A 25141-nucleotide genomic window follows, 5' to 3' on the forward strand; every position below is an offset into this window, starting at 1 on the left:
ACATGCAAGAGCAGGAGACAGACACATTTGGATCCTCTCAGCTGGGAATCGTGTTCTTGCAACACTCCTAGATGATGCACATACTGTCTCTATTTGTGTTCACCCTTTCAGATGGCGTGGTGCCCATGAAAGAAGCTGATTAGCGCTTGCCCTGGGCTATCAAGGCAAGGCAATGGTATGTTTAGATCAGCAAACTGTATAACAATATAAATGTCATCTCTTCTACTGGAAGCTTTGGCAGTATTTGCATCTTGTACTTCGTTGCATGTATGTGCCAAAAAGAAACCCAAGGACACAGGAGAAAGACAGGCATGGGATTCACCAGCCTTCCCCATTGCCAAAACATGCTGTACAGCAGTGGGTGCCTCATTAATCCCCAAAGACCATCTACTGGGTGTCAGATTGTATGTAACATGAGCACTACTGGTCCGTATACGTATAGCCTTTTTTGTTCAGCCAGGCTCACAAGCAGAAAATGAACCACAGAGTGTCTGGCACAGTTCAAGACACGATCTGTACACTTGCCCAGAAAAGATGGCATTCAGCCTAAACAGAATAGCCCTGGGTGGTTGTGCAACATCTCTGCTGCTAGGGCAAACTGTAGCAATATCTAGCAGATACAATGGATAATGGGCTGAGGACACTGAGTGTGGGACACTACTGGAGTGCAAGCCAGGCCTCTAATGGCCTGGCACTCATTAGCGTTTGATTGTTACTGGAGACCTATATGACATGAAATTATGGTCGCACTCCAATTCCTGGTGAGCGAATGTCAGCACCATTATCACAGTAAGCATCCATCTTAGGCGTCTTACCAAAGAAGCCAAGGGCTGAATGGGAAGAAAGGCTGATCTATGTCTCATTGTCAGTGCAGGGGGCTTTCCAGGACAGAGCTGGGGTGAGCTAGCAGGGTTTGGAACTGCTGCCTTCCTAAGTCCTACTGAATTCTGCAGCAGAACAGGACGGGATGCAATAAGATACAACGCAGCAAAGATGTAACAGAAGAGAGAGAATGCAGACAAAGGTAGGAAAGGCGATTCTGCACGTGGGCAGAAAACTGTCACAGAATGACACGCTGAAGGGATAACAGGACGATACACCCAGATCATCAGAAACAGCACAGTAAATACATAACTCACCAGGACACTGCAGCAAACACAAGGAATGTGCTCTGCAGTTTACATGTTGTTAAACCAGTAAGAACAAGCAGTTGCATTGAAGCCAACCCCAACCTTCCGTGTCCACGCACCCAGCAGTCCCAGGCACTCTCTCTGGGGTACCCCAACATTTTCCTCCTCCAGCAAACCAAGAGCTTTCCACACACTTTTAGAAACTGACAACAGAATGCTTTATCTTGACCACTGATGGCCATCATTTGCTTTCTCAGTGTTTTCATGACGAACACCCGAACCAACAGCCCTTTATGGGTGCCCATCTTTGAGATACCCCTTTGTTGCTCTGTATAACTGCATGGAATCTCTGTTTCATTGCACAAGGGCTGGTGTTTGAACCACAGCATGGATTGTAGGAGCACAGAGTGACCCTCTAAGCAGATTATGCAAAGTGTCACTTAGCATTAAAATTGGAAATGAGAGTTTTTTATTCTTAGCTATGCTAACAAAAATCAGAAACGATACTCTGGATTTCTGATATTGAAGTGGAGCCCTCAACTTTCTGAGAGCCCTTAGTCATGCCCTTACTCTATTGCATATCCCTCAGAAATTCCTATTTACACCGCTTTATGTTGGCTACTTCTTTTATTTCTGAAAACCTGAGATCTGTCTGAACTGCTGTGTTTGATAACCAATACCCAGATGCATTACACTTAGATTGCATAAGAGGACTTTCACTTTGTACTGAAGTTTACAGGAGAGAGATATTTAAAAGATTGTGAAATGTGATAGTGGGGGAAAAAAAAGTGCTGGAACATAGCCATCAGAATTCCAGTACAAATTGTTGCAGCACCAGAATTACATTGCAAATGAATGCTAATTAAGATGTTGGGAAGAATTCTATCGTCGAATAAAGAAAGCAATGCACCTTGTGCACTTGTATCAAAGTGTTCTACTACTCTGACTGCACTGAGGATAAGCAGCCCTTTATGTGATACAGATGCTAACATAAATCTCTGCCTGATGCTTCGTGGCTATTGCCCAAGGAGCAGATTCAGATTCTTACAACAAGCAGTGCCACCCTGCACATGGAAACTTAACAAAGGCACTTCAGGTACTTCAGGTGAGCATCACAACTGGAGCTGTCCAAGAAAACACTATGTCAAATGACCTGGATTTCTCTCAAGGATGGTTTTTTATTGACGGCTTTTTGAAAGCAATTAGAGATCATTCTGTTGCTATCTGTCAGTCATTTTTGCTTTGGGTTTGTTTGGTTTGTCCCCACTTATGTTGGATATTTGGAACAATTTCCCATTGCCTGTACATTGATCAGCCTATTTCCAAAGTGTTTGATGGATCAGCTTGGGGTTTGATCACAAACTGTGTCAATGCTGGGTCTATTTATGGCATGTATATTTAAGATGATAAACAGGGCAGGTTTTGCAATGGTAATGTGGAACATAAGAAGAGCCCAAACAAAGAATCCCATTGACACAGCTATGTTTTGGATCAGGCCCACTGTGAATCTGAGGACAGAATAAGAAGCAGGATGGCTATTCCCTTCCAGTAAATATGCAAAGTTCTCTTCTCACATACAATGGAAACAGTTTTACACTGATGTAGATCATGGTCCATGGATAATCAGCCCACTATTCACTTCCCCAGCTTTGCGGAAGCGTAATCAGGAAAGCATTATGAAGAAAAACCTGCCCTGCAGGGATAGACTTGCTTTAATAATGTTTATGACTTGTCCATATTGTATTTATGTCTGGAAGTTGATTTCCTGGGTTTTCCCACCCTTCCCCCAACTCTCAGCCCCCAAGACAATCTGCAAGCTGAGCCTCCCCTAGGATAAATGGGGAAAGCTCCACGACTCTGATGGACAGCACTCTGCTCCTGCAAGCTCGACATCAGACACAGAAATAATGCTGATTTGACCGAACACAAAGGTCAGAGCTCACCTTTCCCTGAAGCACATGGCCCAACAACAAGCCCCCATTTCACAAATTAATGGATCAGGACTGCAAGTGCAACACTGTGCTGGCTGCTGGCTGCCCTTCTCACTTGTCTTGAGAACAGTCCAGACCCAGGCCATGGACAGCGATGCTAAAAAAAAAATGATGTAAAGCTCCCCCAGTACCTGCCAGGCTCACCATTTTTACTGAGCCTTATAAATGTGCCATCAGTACCAGCTCTTCTATGGCCATCAATCTTAGTCACCCAAATCCATCACAGAACAAACTCAGAGAGGAGCCAATCTGCAGAGGAATTGCAGAAAAACACGGAGAGATTCGTTCCATTTGTGTGCTCTCAGACGCATTCCTCAGGCAGAAATTTGCTGGGTTTGTTTCTGCTATTCCAACTCTGCTTTCACTGCTCATTTCTGGAAAACCTGCCTCAATCATCTCCATTTTCTGATGCTTTCCAAAGCCACCAAATATTAAAGCCTGCTTTGGCTGCGTGGCTGTTAACATCTGATGGTGCCTGAAGGTGTGCACTGAGGTGAGATTTCCAGGTAGAAGATACATCGAATAGGTATTTCTTGTTCATTGGGTTTTTGGGTGCTTTTTTTGTTGTTGTTACATGGCACTGTTGTCAAAAAGCTTTGAGTAACACAGCGTAAGGCTGCAAAAATTCCCAGGTACCACTAATTTGCGGTTGCCTGTTTGTTTAGACTCAAAGCTGCTCCTACCCAGGGATGGCTGAAGCCATCACACAAAGCCCTGCAGACACATCTTCTCAGTGAAGGGCCACTGACCTCCCCTGGCCTGGCAAAGAATCAGCAGTCCCAAAAACAGAACACAGCCAACTTCAACACAAACACCCCAGGATGAGATAGGGCCAATTATTCCCCATTTTGGACCCAACCCATGCAGAAGCACAGTGAGTTGGGCTGCCTGAACCCCAGGCTGCTCTGCAGCTCCTCTGAGCCCCAGACCTCCCATCTGCTCCCATAGAAATGCTGCAGAGGAAAAGGAGAATTTGAAGCACTGAGTTTGGCAGAGCTGCAGCCCAAGTGAGAAGGATGCTTCTGCTCATGGCCCTGGGTGCTCCCTGACTCTTGCAAGGAGCCCAGGAGCTGTGTGCAATGGCTCTGCTGTCCTCTGCTTGGCATCAGGTGCGTGCAAGCAAGCAGAGGCAGGTGGAAAGAAGCACCTGCTGCTTTCCTGCTTCACGCTGCACAGGACTTAAAGCTCTGCTCCATTTTATAATGCTGAAGTTCTTCCAGGAGACACAAAACACACAAATAAACCATGTTTTCACTGTCCTATGCTCCACTCAGCACAAGGATTTATCTGCAAGAAAAGCCCCGGAAATCTACACGGTTCCTTTTTTATTTACCATTTTTATCTTGCTTATTTTCTACAAAGGAAAGTAACCCAACCTCAGTTTAGTACAAACCTAGCTGGAAACAAAAACCCTCTCAATTCCTCTTCATTATAAATGGATTGTCAATGTGTTAAATAAATCAGTGAAAATGGAAATCCAAAAATAAATAGCCATCCTGCTGTTGCTATGACAACTCAAATTTTTTACCTGGACAGAGATTCTACATTTCACAGTTAGCAATGGCTGAAAAGGAGGGTCACATTTTTTTCCAATCCTGGCTCATGTCACCACCTACCCCATGTAATAAAAGGGATTATTTGGGGTTACTTTTTAGCAGAGGAGGGAAGATCAAAGAGAGCAGCTATTTTTCATTCTGGACAGGAGAGATACAAACACACACGTTCACAACAACACAGCCCAGAGCAGCTATCAGCCCAGAAAGGATGGAGAGCATAAACACTGCAGCAGCGCTGCAAAGGTCCTGAGCTGCCCCTGCTATGCTAAATGCAGAGCATGCTTAGAATAGGATTAACGTAGTTCAAAACCATATTTTGGCTCATACTGTAAAGCAATTTCACTCCACTCAAAAGCAACGTTTCAGAGCATCAGCATGAAGTAAATACTTTGCAGTTCGTGCTGCCCCTCACAGCAGTGAGATGTGTGCCCCAGTGCCCCAGCATCAGCGCTGCACAACCAAACCACTGCCTGCTCCTTATGGCAGCACAAGTGCCAAAATCCCATGGCAAAGGAGGCCCAATGACAGAAAGAATCAGGGCCATGTGCTACAGTGAAGCTACCTTCTGGGCTGCCTCTGCCATTTGTGATGGGAATGAATGCTCTCTTGTCCTCTGGGATGGCTAAAAAGAGGGAAATTGAGAGGAGTGCTTCCCATTAGAAGAGCACCAGCTACAGAGTTGGGATGACCAGGGGATCCTTTGGCCAGCACAGAGAAGTCAAAGCATCATAAAGGTTGGAAAGGACCACTAAGATCATCCAGTCTGACCACCCTTGGAGCCTCTTTGGCTTGGTTCTACTGCTGTAAATGGGTGACTTTGTGCCTCCTGTCTGGGCACTGCGCTCTGTGCCATCATCTCTGGGCTGGCAAACATGTCTGCAAAGCAGCCTCTCCTCCACCCCAAAAAGAGACAGAAAATCCAAAGCCTCTAAAAAGTTCCAAAATTCAACATGTCATTTTAGAGTTAAAATCTCTTGAAAATAGTGTTTCTTTGGTATGTTTCCATAGGCCGTTTTCCTCATGGTAGTAAGATGAGTTTTCCAAACAACATTGTCATGAACAAAGTATCTTCCTCCATTTGAAACTTGATAACCTGTTTCCAAAAAAACATTTAGAACTGGGAGCAGTGGGAGCAGCACAGAGCCACAACCGAAATTCTCCATCAGCCACCAAGAAGAGAATTTGTCAGAAAATGGCTTAATTAATCCCTCTAAACATCTAATGGCAATAAAATGTTGTGGAGTCCCTGAGACAGGCATAATAATCCTGGCAGAAAAAGGCTAGATTTTCACAACCATGCACTGCATACCTGGCCATGTTAGGCATTTTTACATCCCAAGCAGCCCAAGTCTGTACCCAGCTCCTCCTGTTTCACACAGATACACACACACATGTGCATGCACACGCACTGGGGTTGTGCAAGTGCTCTCAACAAATATGTGTGTTTGCATCCTGGCTTGCCCGAAAAGCAAAGCAGACTGTTCAAGCAGCAGCCGGTGAAAGCGAGCATTCAATTCTGCTCAGAGGCTCATTTTCCTCTAAATGGGCCTCTCAGACTCAGTGACAACTCTTCGCTGCCTGAGAAAAAAAACACTGGAATAAAAAAAAAAAAAAAAAAAAAAAAAAGGAACCTATTTTCCAGTGCAAAGTAATCCCCGTTCCATTGCCATGGCACCAGACATCCGTCTCTTTCTTCCATTGACCAGACGAGGTCCTCCTCAGCCCCTTTGCTCCTTTAAAACAATTTTTTTTGTTGTTTTGTTCGTGTGTGTATGAGTGTGTGTGCCTGAATTTGTTTCCTTGGGAGGGAAAGGAGTCATTAAAGTATTAGTTTAGGTTGATTGATTCTTCGGGGACAGAAGAGGGTTGTGGGGCTTTGTAATCTCTGGCATGATCTGAAAACAGAGGCTCTTCAGCATGATACAATATGGAAATAATAAAAGGAAGATGCAGCTTGCCCTGCAGATAGCACAGCGTAACGCTGCGAGTGGAATCTCTTCCATGAACTTTGTGATTTCTTTGGAGCACGGTGAATATTCATGAAATGAAGGAGTACAATGCCATCTCTTTTGGCTGCAGAGCAGCTTACATAGATGGAATCATCCTGAAACGCCCTTTGCCATGGCAGCAGCTGAAAACCTGCCTGTGGGTTACAGCAAAACGTATAAACAGGAGCAAAAAAGAAAGAAAGAAAGAAAAGCAGCCACCAAATCACATAAGGCACCACCTCAGCTCTGCCCACATTTCTGGATGCCCACCCTTCCCCTCTGAGCTACAGGAATGGACTCCCAGCTCTTCCAGCACTGAGAAAGCACCGGGTCGTGACTCAGCAGCTCCTGCTTTGCTGCAGTAGATGATTGGATTGGTTAATTTTAAAAGATGTATCTGATTCCATCCTTGTGTTTCTAGGAAGCCACGTGGGGGGGATGCTGTGGTGCCTTCTCAGCACTGATTCAGCACCTCGGCAGGGTGGGGGTGCAGGGAAGGAGCCCCCCGTGCAGCTCTTTGTGCAGACTCTGCAAAGGAGAGAGGACCTGGGCTTACTGATGGGGAAAAAACAAGAGAAAGTTGCTCTCTTACAGAAGGATTCATCTTCAGCTGAAACTTATTTATGTGGCTCTTTTTAATGAATAATTCTAACCCACCATCCTGCGTGCTTTCCCTCCTGACAAGACAGATGGCTCAGGACTGCCTACAGCCGCGGTTCACCTTTTTTATTTCATAAAAATAATAATAATAAAAATAATAATAATAATAAATCGCTTTTCCGTGGCATCCGCAGGCCGGTGCAGGAGGAGGCAGAGCAAAGCAGCAAATGTAAATGCAGTGCACACCCAGACTGCAGCGCCGACGCGCACGCGCCGCCACACAGACACACACTGCATTGATTCCCTGTGGCTCCTGCAGTCTGATCAATTTTGCATTCAGCACAGACCCGGAGTGAATTTATTAGTCTTCGGAAACTTTCTAGCAGAAGGGAAGATGGATCCATTATGGCACAGCCCAGGACTTCCATCAGACATCTCCTGCAGTCCCCAGCTCCCGCCCCTTCCTGCACTGCTCCCCCCAGGGTAGGAGGAGGGCACCTGATTTAAGAGCAGCGTGGCCAGCATTAAGGGTCACCCGAATGCCGCCGGTGTCGTGGCATTTCCCAGGGGCTCCATTTGGAGGAGGCCCCATTACGCCACACTAACTTCAATATTTAGATTGCGAGACGCTGTAAGAGGGAAGAGGAAAGGAGAAATGGAGAGGTGAGGTGAGTAAAAGCACACAGCAACAAAACCAACTCACCCTGAAACCGAACCGTTTATCAACCCACAGTCCAACATCACCTCCTTCTACCCAAAACCAAGAGGATTCCTTCCTCGGTCACACAGCACAGCGTTGCCTTGCCACATTCTGGATCCTTTACCTTTGACATCCCATAGGAGTCCGCTCTCACTCCAGTAGGAGAAACACAAATCTTCCCCCATTGATTGTGAAACTAACTTCTGTCTGGCACATCCCTGCAGGACAGGAGATAGAAGAAGCCAAAAGAAACCTTCTTCCATGACAGGGCTTCGTTTCAGGCTCAGGTAAGACCCTGGGAAATAGGGGAAACGTTCCTATTCTGAGAAACTCTGGGCTCCAAGAAGGTTCTCCAGCTCATTCTGCATAAAAAAGTGGCTTCTGCACCCACGTTCAAGCCCTTCTGGCATGTGCAGCCAGGAATTACAGTAAATGGAGCCCAGCAGGAGGAAGGACAGGACTTCATCTCATCATTCGATGCGGAAAGGAGGGAGAGCAATAAGGGAATGGTACTGCCTTAAGGTGGGGGGCACTATGAGCTCTCTCTTTGCCTTCAGTTCTCGTTCAATTTAAATCCAGTTTGTAATTCAATACCTTCCCCAGAATATTTTTCTGCCTCCTTTAAAACGTCTGGGTAGAGGTTATGAACTCCAATGTGATTACTGCTGCAGAAGAAAGAGGAATACAACGGAGCAAGATAGCAGATATTAGACAATTAGTCAGGAACATGTCTTTAGCTCAATGACCTTTATGATTAGATTCAGTTTCTGGAAGATGAAGCTCCGATATGGATATAAATTTGGCTGCTTGCCTCTACCTCTGCTTTGAGCCAAAGAAAATCTCAGTACCTACACCCAGAAAAATACCACAATTCCCCCAGCCCAAAAGTTTCGATCCTAATCTCCCTTTTCATTTTCTCACCACCACATTTGCTTTTGGCTAACGACACCGTCCATGCCAGATGGGCACCTGATGTGAACATTTGTTTTTTTCTTGCTGTCTGCTAGTCCACAACCCTTCCTGAGGATGCTGTGGGAAGCAGAGCTCTCAGCTGCCTGCTACCCATCGGGATTTGCATCCAGACAAACAGAACGTAAAGGCAGCACCGAATCAGAACGGCAGCGTTTCACACCTCGTCTTCTCGCAGGCACCGACGGCGATGCCAGGTGCCAGACAGGGGAGAACCAACCTCCTCCATTGTCAGCCCTGCAAAACACGCTAAAAATAGAGGACACCAAATATAGCTGAGCTGCATCCGGCTGCGCGCGGATCGCGAATTAACTGCAGCAAACGGGTTACGCAGGGGTGAATGCGATGCACGGAGGAATTACACCGTGCTGTGCAATTCCAAAAAGGTCTTTCACCGGGATAATGAAAACGATACCACTGCAATCACATTTGCCAAAAACCCCATTGTCTGTGCTGGTCTGCAATGCTTTCACCGCAGCCAATTCCACGGGCTGCCAGAAGAGGGGGATCACATACAGGGCTGACCGAAAGGGGAGTTTGCTACCACAACCAGTTCTCCTTTACCAGGTTTTTTATTATTATTATTATTTAATACATTTGATTTTGCCCTTTCCCCCTCCAATTCCCACTGGCAGAAAAACAGAAGGAGAAAAGCCCTTTTTTCCAAAGCTCTCCGTGCCATGGGGACAAAGCTGCAGTCGGTGGGGTAAGGTGATATCACTGTAATTTATTGTGGTTCAAGCAGGAATAGGGTGGTCTTACATCAAGCCAGGCTAAATTAAATAAAACTTGAAATATTTAGTTTCTGAGACAAATTAATAACGGGAAAATAAAAGGAATAATAGTGAAAAATAATGGGGGCTCCTAGCAGTTTTCGTGGACCTCACTGAGGCTGCACATAAAGTTGCAGGGAAGCAGTGCAATGCTGGGAATTAGACACTGCCTACAGGGGCAGAGATCAGGCATAACGATCTCACTCTTCATTTTCTGGAGAGAACAGCAATCCTGCACATAGAAGGCACCGAGCAGAAACTGTGCCATTACCACCTGAAGTGGGGACCCCCACCAACCCCACAAGTAGCCAAACTCTTGCAATACACAATCAGAGCCTAAAGAAACCGTACTGCACCAGCACAACCCCTGAGCTCTATATGAAAAGCCACCAGCAGACAACAGAGATGCATTCAGCCCCTCCTGCACTGCCAGCCCCCAGCTGACCTGCTCCCATTTCCCCAGCCCAACATGCCAGGACACCGAAGCAGCCCAATCCCTGCTATTAAAACATCCCAAAACATTCACTATGGTGACACACCCACTAAAGATATCTAAGGAGTTGCAATCAGATTGACATAGAGGGTTTTCCGTGCTGGTTTACAGTGATGTAAAGAAGAGCAAGGATGCACAATCTAGGGGAGACTGGCATAGGTGAGGTGGATTGGGAGCCTGAATTCCATAGGCTGCCATGCAAATTTCTGTCATAATCCTTAGCTGCTTCCCCTTGCCTACCAATGCAGCACACATCCACGCCCCGAATGTGAACTCTTCATACATTACAGGCTGATTCTCTGCTGATACAAATGAAAACCAAGGAGGGAATTATACTGGTTTACTCAAGGCAAAGCTTCCCAAGAAGACCTCCCAAAACCAAGCCCTATTTTCACTGTATCACCGAATTGCAGGAGAAAGAAGCTGCTGTCAGACCAAACCCAGACAGACCCCTGGGGTGCAGGGGAGGAAAGGCAAAGCCAGCGGTGCTGGGAGCGCTGGGGCAGGCAGCAGGGAGCCCGGGCAGGACGGAGCACACCCAACTAACCCCAAACAATCGGATGAGCAATCTTTGTCAGGAACAAAAGACATCTGCTGAGTAAAACAGGAATTGACTCGGAGCAAGGACAAAGCCAGACGGTATCACATGACGCGCCAGTCTGTTCCAGCAAGATGCCAGGGTCAACGGCAACTAATGCACCCAATAAGTCAAGAGGAATCAATAATGCTAAATAACTCAGCCTCTTCTGTTTGAAGCAAATCAGTGCAAATGCAGTTAAAACGTGCTGCGTGCTCTGCACAGCGCAGACCGAGATGTGATTGAAGCCCATCATGTGACACGGCGGCCCGAGGTTCCCACAGCTGCAGCAAAATGTCTCCATGCGTGCACAGGGCAGGTTTGAATAGGGGTTTGTTATCCGTCTTTTTTTTTTTTTTTTTTAGAGCACTGAAATGGGAGGAGAGAGGGGAGGCACTGGGGTTTTAAAAACACATACACACAACCCACGCAAAGAGGCTGTTTAATAACAAACCCCACTTCCCAACCACCCCCTCGCCGTTAAAGTGCATCCCAGCTTCCAAACACCGTCTGTGCGTTTGCATGAGTGTAACACACAAAGAAATGCGTGCTCACCTAAACTGTCCAGCAACGAGCAGCCCCACAGGGCAGATGCTACAAGCAGAAACCACCGTGTCGTGAGAAAGGTCTGAGCCTAAGACTTGGGCAGGTCACCATTTCAGTCAGGAGCGCAGCTTTTTACACGGGCAGCAAGTGATAGGATAAGGGGGAATAGTTTTGAACTGAAGAGGGGAGACTTAGATTAGGTATTAGGAGGAAATTCTTTACTCAGAAGATGGATGCCCCATCTCTGGAGGTCAGCCTGGATGGGGCCCTGGGCAAGCTGGTCTGCTTGGAAGCGTCCCTGCCTACAGCAGAGGGTTGGAAGTGGGTGGGCTGTAAGGTCCCTTCCAACCCAAACCATTCTGTGACTCTATGACATCCCTAAAGCACCACTGCTCTTCGTCTGACTTTGAGCCACGTCACCTGGCCCCTCTGTGCCTCAGTTTCCCATTTGTCAAACAGGAACTTCATTCCACTTCGGGGATGCTGTGAGAACAAAGCAGTCAGAAATAGGACACTCCCTGATATTAGAGCAATATAGGCCAGGCAGAGCCTACATTTACGTGAGAAGAATTATTACCCAGCTTAACCCAGTTATTAACCATCATTTACTCAAAGTTATCTGCAACTCAAGAAAGTACATCAGTTGACATTAGCTGATATTTCAAAGATCCTTCTTTTCCAAGGCAGGCTGGGCACACAGGTGACTGTGCAACATCATTACACAGAATGCCTCACTTGCTTCCATCTCTCATGCTGGATGGGCAGGAGGCATCGCTGTCCTCGGAGCTAACACAAACACCAACATCCCCTCTTTCACAGAATCAGAATCACAGAATTGCCAGGGTTGGAAGGGACCTCAAGGATCATGAATCTCCAACCCCCCTGCCACACGCAGGGCCACCAACCATTCCACCTTTGCTTTGATTCCAAGTGGAGAGGACACCCCTCAGGGAAGCAGAGCTCAGCTCCCTCCCCAGTAACTTCTCTGACCGCCTATTACTCAGCACAATGATTGCACTTCTGTATATTGAAAAAAAAATTAACATTGATTTTCCCTTATTGAATCTCACAAAGCTGCGGAATCATTTCTAAAGTTTATTAAGTTTCACATTTTGGGGCTTTTTTAACTAGATTTTCCTTCTAAGAACACTTGAGCCAGATGAGAAAACTGCAAAGAACACAACATTTAAAAGTTTCAGTTTCTGTTTTTTTTAACAAAACTACTTCTATTACTGAAGACTGCAGCATGCATCTTTCTGGCCACGTTCAGCTGTTCCTGGAACTATAATGTGAATTTTATTGTTCATTTCCTTTATAAATTCTGGGAGACAAGTAGTTGTATTACAACACAAGGAGGACTACTTGAGTCTCCTATCAGTTCCAGAAACCTCCTGGGCTGCAGCACTGTATGAGTGTAGGAGGTTGAATGGCACAGCCCTGTAGGGAAAACCACAATCAAACACACATGAAATGAATTCTACCCAACTCAGATCAAGAAATACAGGAATGGGAGGCGATGCAAAGGGAGGCAGCACTCCTCTGCAATCCACATCTAAGAAACTAACCAAATAGAAGCAATCTGAATCAAGGAGCAATAAAATGGCATCACAGCACACATCTCCACTTTCTCTGGTTTCTCTCTCACAGCCATCTGAGTGGTTCATCTAACCTGCTCCTAAGTGCTGCTGTGGAGGAAAATGCAAATTTTTATGCAAGTAAAAATGACTCATCACTTAATAGGAGGCTCAGAATCCAAGTCAGCAAATAAAAGGAGCCTTGGTAACTTAGATAAGCAACAAAACCATGAGTAAAAAGGAGTGCACATTAAAAAAAAAAAAAAACGGTGCAGGAAAAACACGTGAGGTTACTGTGCCAGAAACTCAGACCTGGGCTGCAAGGAGCTCCCAGCCCAATGCACAGCCCTGCTGCCATCACAGCACCCAGCACTGAGACACAGATCTCTGCAACCTGCAGCAAAAGCCTCTGTGGGAGAGGGCGGGTGGGTGATGGAGCACTGCTGCCATGAGGAAGGGGCAGGAAGCGTTGAGATTTCCCCCATTTGATTCCTATTTCCCCATCCTCTCAAATATCACAGAGCGTTGCTGGCCTTGGTCATTCACACACAGTCCTCCATTCCAGGAACAGCTGCAATCCATGATGTGCAGGTAGAGGAAAGCAGATGAATGCCTCTCCATGCTCCAGACATAACAAAGTACAACACACCACACGGAGGCTTTTATACAGCAGGAGAAGGGAAGGAATGAGGAAAACTAATACCAATGAGGCCCCAGTGCTACTTGTAGCTCTGCAAAGCAGCTGGGTGAGGGATGAACAGGACCAAGCACGGATATTATTGTTATTATTTATTATATAACACCCCAGATTGCTGCATTTTCAATTCACCAACAACCACCTCCTGGAGCACTTACACTGTCACTCCGTTCTTATGCTGCCCTAGTTTTCCAGCTTTCTTCTATCTAGGTAAATACACGTGCCCCATCTCTGAAGCAGCCGAGTACCTATTATATCCTGCTGTTTCTCCCTTGCACTTATCCTATTATGCTATTACAGCTGGTGCAGGGTCGTGTGTTTTCTATTTTGTGACATAATGTTGTGGGCCCAATTCCACCAGCACTAATACAGTGTATAATAAGGGTGAGACGCGCAGGAGTGCTGGTAAGAGCACTTCATGTGGCAGGAGTCAGGGCTACAAATGGTGAGGCTGCTATCACTCGGCAGGAACCAGGATCTGCTCATTCCCACAGACACTGTTATGCCTCCCATCTATATATAAATTACCATTTTATATCTGAAGACAGCACCGACCTAAAATTAACTGGCCATGGTTGTTATATGTGCAAACAGACACAACTTGGATGCATATCAGAGTGAATAACCCCTCCCTCTCTGCCCTCAGATCAAAGGAAAATATTATTCCAGTTCTGTTCTCAGCCCCTTCCATTTCTGCAGTGGGAAATACCTGACCAGCAAAACAGAGCACAAGCAGTGCACAACAGAATGGGAGTCCTCCTCCTCTCCCAGGCTCTGTGCAGAGGAATTTTTATGAACTTCTGTTCTTAAAATCTCCACTGATATTGTTGGACCAAATTCTCAGTGACCTTCTGGGATGCTCTGCTGTGGTCAGTGGGTCCAGGAGGAGTTTGCTGGGCCGGTGTCCATCAGTGTCCATGAGGGCTTTGAGCATACGCTCATTGGGCAGCTGAGGACAGTGCAAATTCCAGCTCACTGACAGCCCTGTAAACTGCGGGTGGAGAAAAGTTGATCAGGAGCTCCAAAAGAGATTAAAAACCACTGAAATGAGTGAGGATTGAGCAATTCAGACAATTCTGCACTAAAAGAGCAATGCCATTTCTGAGCCCAAGCTGGTTCCTCCTTGACATCAGGTCATACAGGGGGAACAATTAACTTGCTGCTGCAGCAGCAAACAAAGGGAAGTCAAGGAGCACTGGTACCACATGCAACAGAGCAGACCTGGTGACAGCAAAGGCTTTATCCTTTCATTTCTGCCTGAACAAAATGCAGTGTGGGTGATGAGTACGGCCTGCAAAATCATCACACTGTCCCTGTGATCTGCTCCATAAATATTTGGGGTTTATTATCGCTGCTACTGCAAATGTAGGAGGCATCAAGCATGACTGGATGCTCATTTACTGAGCTGTGATGAGCTTGGAAAGTAATGGGAATTAACTGCCAGTAATTAAAATCACATTCTGAGCTAAAGCATATACTTGTCTTCAAGAACAAAGTAGGCTCCTAAATCCCTTTCTCAAAATGTTGCTTTCAGAGATTTTCCTGCAATCCCAGAGAAAAGCCACTGCAGTGCTACCATGCCCAGAGCCTGAGTGCTGCAACTCCAACCTTGGGAACAAGAGCAAAGGTCCTGGACTGAGGCTGACATCATGGAAAAGGAAGAACCAGCTCATTTTATCCTATTTAAGGCTATAAAATGACTGCAAAATAGCATAATTATCGATTAGTTAAGGCCTTTTGTCAAAATCTTCATTTTTTAATGTGGAATATAATGAGAATATAAATTATATTATAAATATTATGGTGAATACGTATCTTCTGTTATGGTTATAGTGAAAGTCTCCTGCTTATCAGAGAAAAAGAAGAGATATGCAAGTTGATGAAGAGCAAATTCTGCTTTTGGGTTCCTTCTCCATCTCTGACTTTTAAACAGGCTGCTCTAATCTGCCTCAGTGATATTGAAAAAGGGAAATAAAGGAGTGAGGCCAGTTTGTCATCCTGAAGGATATGGAAGCTACTGAGCCAAAGGGGACCAGGAGAGCATTAGAAGAAAGTGAGAAAGGAAAGGAGGGATATTTGTGGTACTCAAGGGCTTTAGCTCAAATCAGCCCCATCCCTAAGCTCAGAGGATTATCTCTGCTGAGATTATTCTGTCAACTAAATAAAATAATAAGAAAGCCCTTCACAACTTCAGCAAAGTGCTAAGGGAGTTAACCACCCTCTGCCTGGACCAGACTAACTTGGGGAACAGGCTGAGGAACTCCTGTATTTCTTCCTGTGACCAGACTTGAAGCCTAAACCAAAATGTGGTTCCACTCTCTAGGAAAACTCAGTGGTTAATGAACGCTGTTGACCTGATAATGACTTTCCTGGCATAGCTGAAATAGGCTTACTGACTAAGAGTGATGCAAAATGCAGTATCAGTTTACTGAGTACTATTCCAATGAGTGCAGTGGGTTTTAAAATAATGAGATTATCACAGTGAGCTCACTTTTGTCTATCTGCCGTGCCATTTGGTGGCTGATTCCAGCCAGCAGCTTCTTGTTTAGAGGGTGAAAACCCCACTGTAAATAAGTAGATATGGGATAATCCACACATTAGGAAGAGCTTGATCCAAATTCCACTGGAGTTCCCTCAAAGACTCCTACAGCTTGCTGGCTGTTGGATCAGCTTCCAGAAGTTAAATCCCTCTCATTTAAGACTCTTTGGAGGGAATTTCTTTTTCCCCAAGTGAAGATTGCCTCTTACTGAGCAAACTGCATTTGACCAAGATTTGACTGGTGTAAAAGTTACTAAATCTCACCAGCTGTTATTTTATCCAGAACAACCCTATCAGCATATGAAAGTGGAGCTGTTTCCCCCCAGAACCCTCTAAGTTATCCTGGGTGAGGGTTCAGCCCAACTCTTATAGTGTAAATGTACTGATGGCTTTGCCACAAACTATGCAATCCTATCAAAGCATCATGGCTCCATTACTGACACCTTACAGAGGCCTTGACACAAATTTCCCTTTGCTTACAACAGGCTTGCACTTCTTGCCAGTGTCAGTCAATCTTTTAATAAAGCCAAAATCATTTCCCAACAAACACATTAAGCTCCGGGCTGCTCTGAAACACATCCAGAAGACTTCAAGAACACACTCACAACTTGCAGTAAATTCATAGCCTGAGCATCTTATGTTTTGTTCAACAGTTCTTGTGGCAAACATAGCCATCTAAACCGAGGAGCAAAATCTGGAGGCTGCCTTTTAGGTGAAGGACTTTGTAATAGCACAATGAAGAATGCATTTATAAAACTCCTGCTTGTTGGAAGAGCAGAAATGTGAAACCCAGTGCCTTAGGCAAACACCAGTTTGCTCAATTATCTCTGCTTTTTGATTCTCAGCTTATTTCCCAGTTCCCTAACATATTCTCAGAACTTGGGTGGGGGAATGGGGCATCATATATTCCTTTCCAATCAGTCTGATAATCTTGCTTTATACTCTGTAATAGAGAATCCCACTGAATGGGAACGATATTATAGTGGGGACAAGGCAGTGAGAGATAAGAATCAGGTTTACTGTTTCAATTTTCTTGTCATAAAATCAGTTAGCATCATAGTTGATGCCCATATTAACAGTGGATTAGTTCACAAACACATGTGAAGTCACTTTTCTTCTTATGTCAGCCTGTAATGTCACAGGAATGGAATCATGTTAACAGCTCATAAGCTTTTTTACCTACAAATGTGCATCTTGAGACTTTGGGGCTTGCTAATTTGTCATAGCTACCTTGTCCAGCTACCCTGGGACTGTACTTGGAACCTCCAAAAGTAACCCAACCATTCTGTACAGCGTGGTCTGTGGGGTCCAAGACCAACAGCCAAAACAGACCCCATTGCTCTGAGATTTGGGCACTCAAGGGATGCACAATACACACTGACCAACACACTACACACAGCAGACTCTGGCTTGGGGCATCACAGTTCACCTTCCACTAATTGTGGTGACTACAGCGTTGGCCAGAACACACAGGTAATTATAGCTTGATCTAGAGATGGGGAATTTGGGGCAAGTCTCCATTAGCAGCACTGTGTCACATATCTGAGCTAACTCCAAAAGAACTCTTATGCCTATATATCTCAGCACCGCTCCAGGGAGAGAGATCAGCTCAGGTTCTCAAAAGTATAAAGCCACTTTAACGTGGCATAATTACCCCCTGCACCAGCCAGGCTGGTCCTGCTTTGAGTATGTGAACTAGCCTGTCTGCAGCTTGTTCTCCTTACATTACTGATACCCACTGAGCAGAGTAGCCAGCTGGTGAGTTCAGGGGCCAGATCCAGTTCATGAGGCAGAAAATCTGGTCCCTGGGGAGGCTGGCTGATCAACAGGCCAGCCAGACTAGTATTTCTGTGCGCCTGCTTAAGTGCGTGAAAGGGCAGGACACAGGTCAGCAGCACTTATTAAGTTGCCAGTAAATCGGGACATACATCAGACACATACCAGTGGGTTACACAAACACATGTTTACAGAGCTCCACTCATATGTAATTTCAGCAGCTTCAACCAGACCATCCTCACGAGCACGGGCACACCAGTGCAGAACTATCTGCAGCACTGCGGACTGATTGGGTGCACAGCCAGCCCCCATATGATCCATACATTAAGGGAGAAATTAGCATTTGATGTCTGTTTCAAATTGTAAGCAGCCCTGCTGCAATTAATCACAGCTTGGTTGACAAAGCATACTGCACTGAAATGACAACATGCATTCTGGGAAACTAACACTGTCATCTTCAGCCGCAACAAGTTTATTTTAAACCTCAGAACAATGAAGGTTTGTCACCGAGCCCCTTGCCCATTCTATGAACACAGCTTTTTAAACAAGTAAGAAGCAGATGGCCCAAAGGATCATTTACCAAGGCTTAGATTTCACTATCACCTTCTGGAAGGAGTCTTCCAAGCCAGGGACCTGCGTCCTCAAAGCAAGTATGTTGTCTCAGTGACTGAAAGCACCCAGCTCATTCACTTGCACAAAGGGCAGAGGGAACATGCTATGTGATGTGTTACCTGTCTGTGCGCATTTAATTGCTGAACACTCACATGATAACTCTAGAACTACATACTGGACTAATTACTACTCATAAGATAGTTTAGATGGATGAGACCTCAGGAGGTCTCCAGTCCAACCTCCTGCTCAACACAGCTTTGTGATCAAGCCAAGTTACTCAAGACCTGATTCAGTTTCCTGTCCAGCCCATTGTTTTCAGCAAGACATAATCCTCTGCTGGTAATCATCACCACTGTTTGATTTCCATTGCTCACTGGGCGTCGCTGAATCTTAATGCCAACTGAGCGTTTTTCTGAGCTGCAGCTTGTATCTGAATTATTATTTTTCACCATTCACCTATTGTTTATGCAGAATTCAACACGTACAACAAAGGCAAATGAAATCACTTGACATGAAGTCCTAACTCAAGCAGTTAATCAGCTTATTTCTCAACAAATCAGACAAAACAAGAAAGTTAACTGAGGGAAGAAGAACCACACCGCAGCAGTTTATGCAGACATGTGGCCACTGTTCAGCTAATCTGTCTACAGCCTTGTAGGCAAGAAAAAAGTCATTTTTTTTTGTGTTCCATGCTGAAGAAGCGAGCTTTTAGGTGGGATTTGTATGTCTAGAAGATAACTTGGCAAAGAGTGGAAGGGTTTCCCACGTGCAGGCAGGACTGTGAACCAGAGATGGATGTCAAGGTAGGTATCATTGGTAGAATGGAGGAAGATAGAACCAGAAACAAAGCCTGAAGTAAATTATCTAGAAAGAACATGACTTCCAAGTGATTTAACCGTGCTCTCAGAATTTGAACTTAATGTAGGCACATTCCTTAGACACTTGGAGCCGGATTACATCTGCTCCCACTGCCCTCTCAACTGATGGTATCGTCTCCCCACACAGAACGTAGTCTCATAATCTTGTTCCCTTCTCCTTTGGCCAAGTCATGCAGAATGAAGCTGGACAAGACAATGAAAACGTGTGAGGGACCAGAGAACTATTAATGGTACACAGGTTTGTTTTTGCTTTGAGAAAAGCTTGAACAGGCCTCTGAACGTTCAAAAGATGACTGCACATTCAGTAGGAACAGAAAAAGCAGGCCAGGACCTACAAGGTGACAAGTGTCTTCCATTACACCTCATTCTCTCCCCAAACAATGGATGAAAAATGTTGCGAAACCAAAGGAACAAGTGGTAGTTAGAAACTCAACTCATGCGTTGCCCTTTTTAAACCTAAAACACACCCAGACCAAGACACCACTATAGTCAAAGTCAATGTCAAGAAACAAAGTGTCCATGATTTTCTCACAGCGTATTTCCACAATGACTAGAGGTCAGAACAAGCTATTCACTCAAAGTGGGACTTCCACACAAATGCTGGAGTGAGCACTTGACTACATTTCAAGCACATAAATGAAACTGAAGTTATGCTACAAATGATTTTCCTTCCAAAATCAACTTGTGGCACCAAAAATGATGTTCTGAAATCTGAGTTAAGACTGACAACTGAACATACGAGGCAGTTCTGACATAATATGAAAATAGAGCCATTGCCGTGAACTAGAAAGAAAGCAACAACCGTTAAAAAAAAATCCTTCTTCTTGCCCAATACTGTCACTTGAAAGTCTTCTGTTGTGCTTACAGACTAACGGCTGTCAAATCTCTATCTTTGTTAAATCACATCACATGTTTTGAATAAGGAAGAATGAAATTTACCAGCACAAAACTCTCAACCTCAGGGAAGACCAGACCAAGCAGGACAGAGTCCCTAATTGTTTTGGACAGGAACTTCCATCTGCCTTACATCTTGCAACTGAAGCAGATCTCCAACTGATGTTGAACATTGTGGCAGTTTTCACCAGTTTTCCCCTTACACTCTCTGTATTTACAACTGTTTCAACAGACATAGTTAACCACAGAGCTGTGCTGATTTACTGAAAACCAACATAATCTTATCCATTAGCAGAATAATTATCTGGCTAGTCTTTCACTCCACACCTCTCGCCCAGCTTCCCATGGCTTAATGAAGCAGGCTTCAAGCAGGCTTTTCCCAGTGGAAGTTCATGTATTCTTCCATGTCTTATTTTAGATGCTTCCTCTTTCAGTAGGTATTAACCAACCTATTTTTCTATCTACTAAGCTGAAATCACTTCGCTCCTACTGAATAATAACTAATACTGCATCCAACCATATGGAAACCAGTGACATTACCTGGGGAAGATGCTAGCCATGATAAGCAAAGTTTATCTGGACACAAAATGTGTCCTGATGACTTGTAAAACTCAAAAGGTTGGCAAGAGTAATGGGTTCTATAATCAGTGCCTGGAAGTGGTATTGTGCTACCTACGTATGTCTTGGTGGTAGCAGGGTATGGATTTGAAATTCGTAAAAGTTTGTTAATCTAGTGATTGAGATTTTCCTGGCACAATTTACTAAGGGTAGGTCTTCTTGCACTTTGGTCAACATAAACCTGCCATATTCATGACCACATGATGCCACGAAGGCCATAGGCGGGATGTGAACGAATGCATCCAAATACAAGAACTGGGCTTCTGATCCACTACCAAGCCTCACTGAGCACGTTTGTAGGGTGAGAAGAACAAGCTAAGAGAAGTTCCAGTGGCAGAAAAGCCGTGCTTACCTGAAACTTGGTGTGGAACTGTAGGAGAAGAGGCAGCAGGTGACATTCTGTGCCTTAGGAACATTGCTGGGGCCTCTCTGGCCCTGCCTCCCATCTTCAGGAGAACTCAGATGACCCTTTCTCCTTCTTGTCCATGAGGAATTCCCAATGAAGTCATCAAGGCATTCCTAAAGAAAAAGAAAAGAAAAAATGTTTTCTTCTGTAGAGCAGGACTGTAAGGGTTGTGCTTTGCTGCAATCCCACACAGAAAAGTAAAATAGGAGTCTGGATCATGAGCTGGTAGTGTGCACAACTTCAGGCTCTGGGACAAGAAAGACCCTTTGTTGTTGCTGGTTTTCTTTTGAATTTTAAAAGCAACATGAACACGAATTACCTAAATGAACAAGGACATAAAATTTGCTTAAAAAATTAAGACTATATCCAAGCTTCTCCTCCTCTACACAAAACAGTTTTCTCAGCCTTTATCCTATGGCCATATCAGTTCTCCACTCAGTCCCTCTGAAACACCTTCTTTATTTGTAGCAAAACACTTCTTTGGGGCCAAATGCTGCCTCTGCTCTGGCTAAACTTCTTTTCCCCCCCAGGTCAATCCAACATCTCAAGCATCAGCAGTTCCCTCTGATACTGTGGAAAGTCCAGACACTCCAAATTCCACCCCAGTTCTTCAGAGAGGATAACATTTCCCTGCCCAGACCTAGCTGAAGAAAAAAACCCATCAACTTATTCAAATATTTGTTGCTAGACAGGGAAGGTCAGGCTCTGACCTCACTTCCACAGGCGTAAGGTTGGAGTAACGACTGAAGTTCGGGCTCTGCACCCCTGTGTCTGCCGCCAGCGTGAAGTCACTCGGTGGGCATCTATCACCACAAGTGTAAAGGGAGAGCTTTGCATGCACAAAGCTCTGTAAAAAGCAAAGAAATGAGCCAGGCCTGATCCTGACGCCGCATCAGTATTCAGCGGTGGTTGCAGTGGGGCAGTTCGGTCCTTACACTGGAGTAAGGAAAATCAGGATTAGGCACCATCTGTCTCAAAGAGTCAACGAGCAGAATTGCTCTACATATTTGAATCCTCTTCCCCGTATCTTTAATCTCTTACACACTCCAGGTTTTCCATTCAGCTCCGGTGACAAAAGATTTTTGCAAAATGACAGTCCGGATTGAGAGAACAGAAATGCCAACCTCTGACAAAAGAGATAGCAAACTTTTATCGGCGATAAGTGCTCCTCGCCTGCAGACATCGGTCTGCAGCGGTAAATATAAGGCAGATGTCGAATGGAAATTAAACATTGTGCTCTCAGGGTGGCCTCGGCCGCATTCAGAGCTTGATTTAAAACAAGGCCAGAGTTCTTTCATCATTTCTTCAAAAAGTTTCAGTTCTAAAGATATTCCAAACAGACACATACTTGACCTAGAACTTGGCAATGCAGGACAATGTGTGCATGTGAAAACACCAATACTGGGGATGAAAGGCAAAGCAAGTTGTCTGCGAGATGGACCAAGAGAATTTCTTCATCAAATCACTTCTATTTCAGCGTTCTGAGGGTTAACAGTGAATTCAGGTGAAATATCTTCTCCCTTTTCTTTCAAAGTAAATCCGCGGCGGTCGTTCATCATTTGGGAGACGCAGGCAGCTCGGTGTGCTGAAGCACCACCAGAACAGCAGCACTGCTTGGCAGCTTTAGGAGGATTTCTCTGCACGCTCCTTTACGACTCGAACCGTATTTACGCCTCTGAAAGCATTCTGCCTGTTATTATTAGGCATAGTGAAATTGTTTAGCACTTAATAGCCAGACTCGAGGAACACAGATTTGAATGGCCCGAATAACGTAGTAAGAAACTCCTAAAAATGAAACCGAAGGCTGCTGAGCATACTTTAGTTAGGAGAATAAGCATAAATTTAACGTTTGAAATGATGCTCATATTTACAAAATCAGCTAACAGTATAAACTAAATAGCATTCACTTCTCTCCTACTTTGTTAGATTTTCCGGACAATAAAATACAGACAGTGAAATTACGGGATGATTTACTATTGGAATATGGAAATATGGTTGTACTCTTCTTGGACGCTGTATTTTTTGAAATAACCTTTTTTTTTTTTTTTTCCCTAAACAATTTCACATCAAACAGAGTAAAAACAAGAAACTCCTGAGGCCGTGACTTTGTCACCTCCCCAAAGTTTGGGTGGCTGCAGCAGCCGGCCTGCACCCGCACAGCGATCAAACACAAACCCAAATGGCCATAACGTCCTGCCTGCATTTCTCCCCCCTGAAAGGACGAAATCGTGACCGGATTTTACTTTCAGATGACCTGACAAACTAGCACTCCCTGGCACGAGCAGGGCAGTCATTTCCCCTCCATTTCCCAGTACAAGATTTAATCAGCTGAAACACAAACCTCCTTCTGCACTGAGATCTTTTCGAACAAAACCACGCTGCAAAAAGTCTCTCTGGCCTTTTTAAAAATCATTTTCAATTGCTTGAAAACACAAAATAGAGATGGATGGATGAATGGATGGACAGCCAGAGAAATGCTTTCAGTCATGCTTCCCCCCCCAACCCTTAAAATTGAAAAGCATCGGTATCCAAATAGCAACAGGAAATTTTTACCTTGTGGCTAAAAAGCTCACTGTTCACTTTGCAGCTGCCTCTATTTTTTGCTGGGCAAAGCACCAACACAAAAGTCTGTCCTAAGAAACCAAGCTTTTGGCACAAGGGCAGCGACAAAACGCAAACCTACAAAGAATTTTTCCCCCCCGTCCCGTCGTTATAATTCCTAATTTTGTGGGATGCATTGCTGGGCTGTTTATCATAACAGTGTGCAATAAAAAGGACGAGTAACTCTTGCAATTTTCTCCCTACTCCTCCCCTTGACAGGGGCCACTGATAGGGAAAGAGGCTCGGAAAAGCAGAGCGGTGAAAGGCTAAGAAACAATAGGCAACCATGGCTTTGACAATGCAGCCCTGAACCCTTCTTGCTCCCGCTGTGACACTTGCATTCAAGAGCAAGGGCGGCTGCCATCATAAGAATGGACAATGGCATGAGGAATACAAGGGAGAGGGGGGGATAAAAAAAAAAAAAAAAAAAAAAAAAAAAAAGGAAATCAGATGAATTCAGAGCTAAGATGGCAGAGCTCTCACCTTTTCCGCTTTTTTCGAGTAATCTGGATGGAGACGTCCCGCAGAGAAGAGATAAAAAGGGTGTGCTGAACTGTTGGATGGTTCTGAAGACTTCTGCATTTGCAAACGCATTTTAGAACTATTTGTAGGGGTATATATGCTGCATGCCATCTCTCTGTCTCTGTCTCTCTCTCTCTCTCTGTGTCTCTCTCTCTTCTGTTTTATGTCCTGCTATCTCCATCACACACCTCTAATAGTATGAAGACTTTCTGCCCATGTAAGTAAGTGAGAGTGTGTGTTCCTTAATGTTTGAATCAAGACACACGTCTGCATGCATTTCTAATCTAAGGAGCCTATAGCAGTTACTACAACTATCAATTAGTCAGCAATAGCTTGAGATCCCCATGTGTCTGGGTGAACAAAGGTGAGAAACACATGCAAATAGTACTACAGCACCTGGGTCACGTACAGTAACTTAGCTAGCAACAAATAATTGCATCTGTTTCTGCCTTTTCGACGCTTCTTGCTCATTGTTATGTAAAGTTACAGCTTATTAATGTGAATAGTAACACAATTAGACATGGCATTGTATATTTTCATTTGAACAACACAGTAAAAGGAAATTAAGCTTAACTAGATGGAAATAAATGGTGACTTAAAGGCTTTAAACAAAAAGATTCTCTGATCTGCGGCAGTGCTTCCATTTTTTTGATCAATTGTTCTTGAGTTAAAGATGCAAATGAAGTAGATGTATTCGGACA

General features: G+C 44.7%; 1 protein-coding gene across 6 annotated transcripts in view; it reads right to left on the bottom strand.

Moving 5' to 3' along the window:
* Positions 1 to 25141, bottom strand: part of LOC116233104 (uncharacterized) — a 224884-nt gene that overhangs the window by 62294 nt on the left and 137449 nt on the right. For all 6 annotated transcript variants that reach the window (XR_016459557.1, XR_016459558.1, XR_004167891.2 and 3 more), the window contains one exon: positions 21264 to 21430. The gene's annotated coding sequence lies outside the window, so the exon portion shown is untranslated. The remainder of the gene's footprint in view (positions 1 to 21263; positions 21431 to 25141) is intronic.

The sequence above is a fragment of the Phasianus colchicus genome, chromosome 23 (assembly GCF_987193195.1).
Source record: "Phasianus colchicus chromosome 23, bPhaCol1.hap1.1, whole genome shotgun sequence".
Lineage (NCBI taxonomy): Eukaryota > Metazoa > Chordata > Aves > Galliformes > Phasianidae > Phasianus > Phasianus colchicus.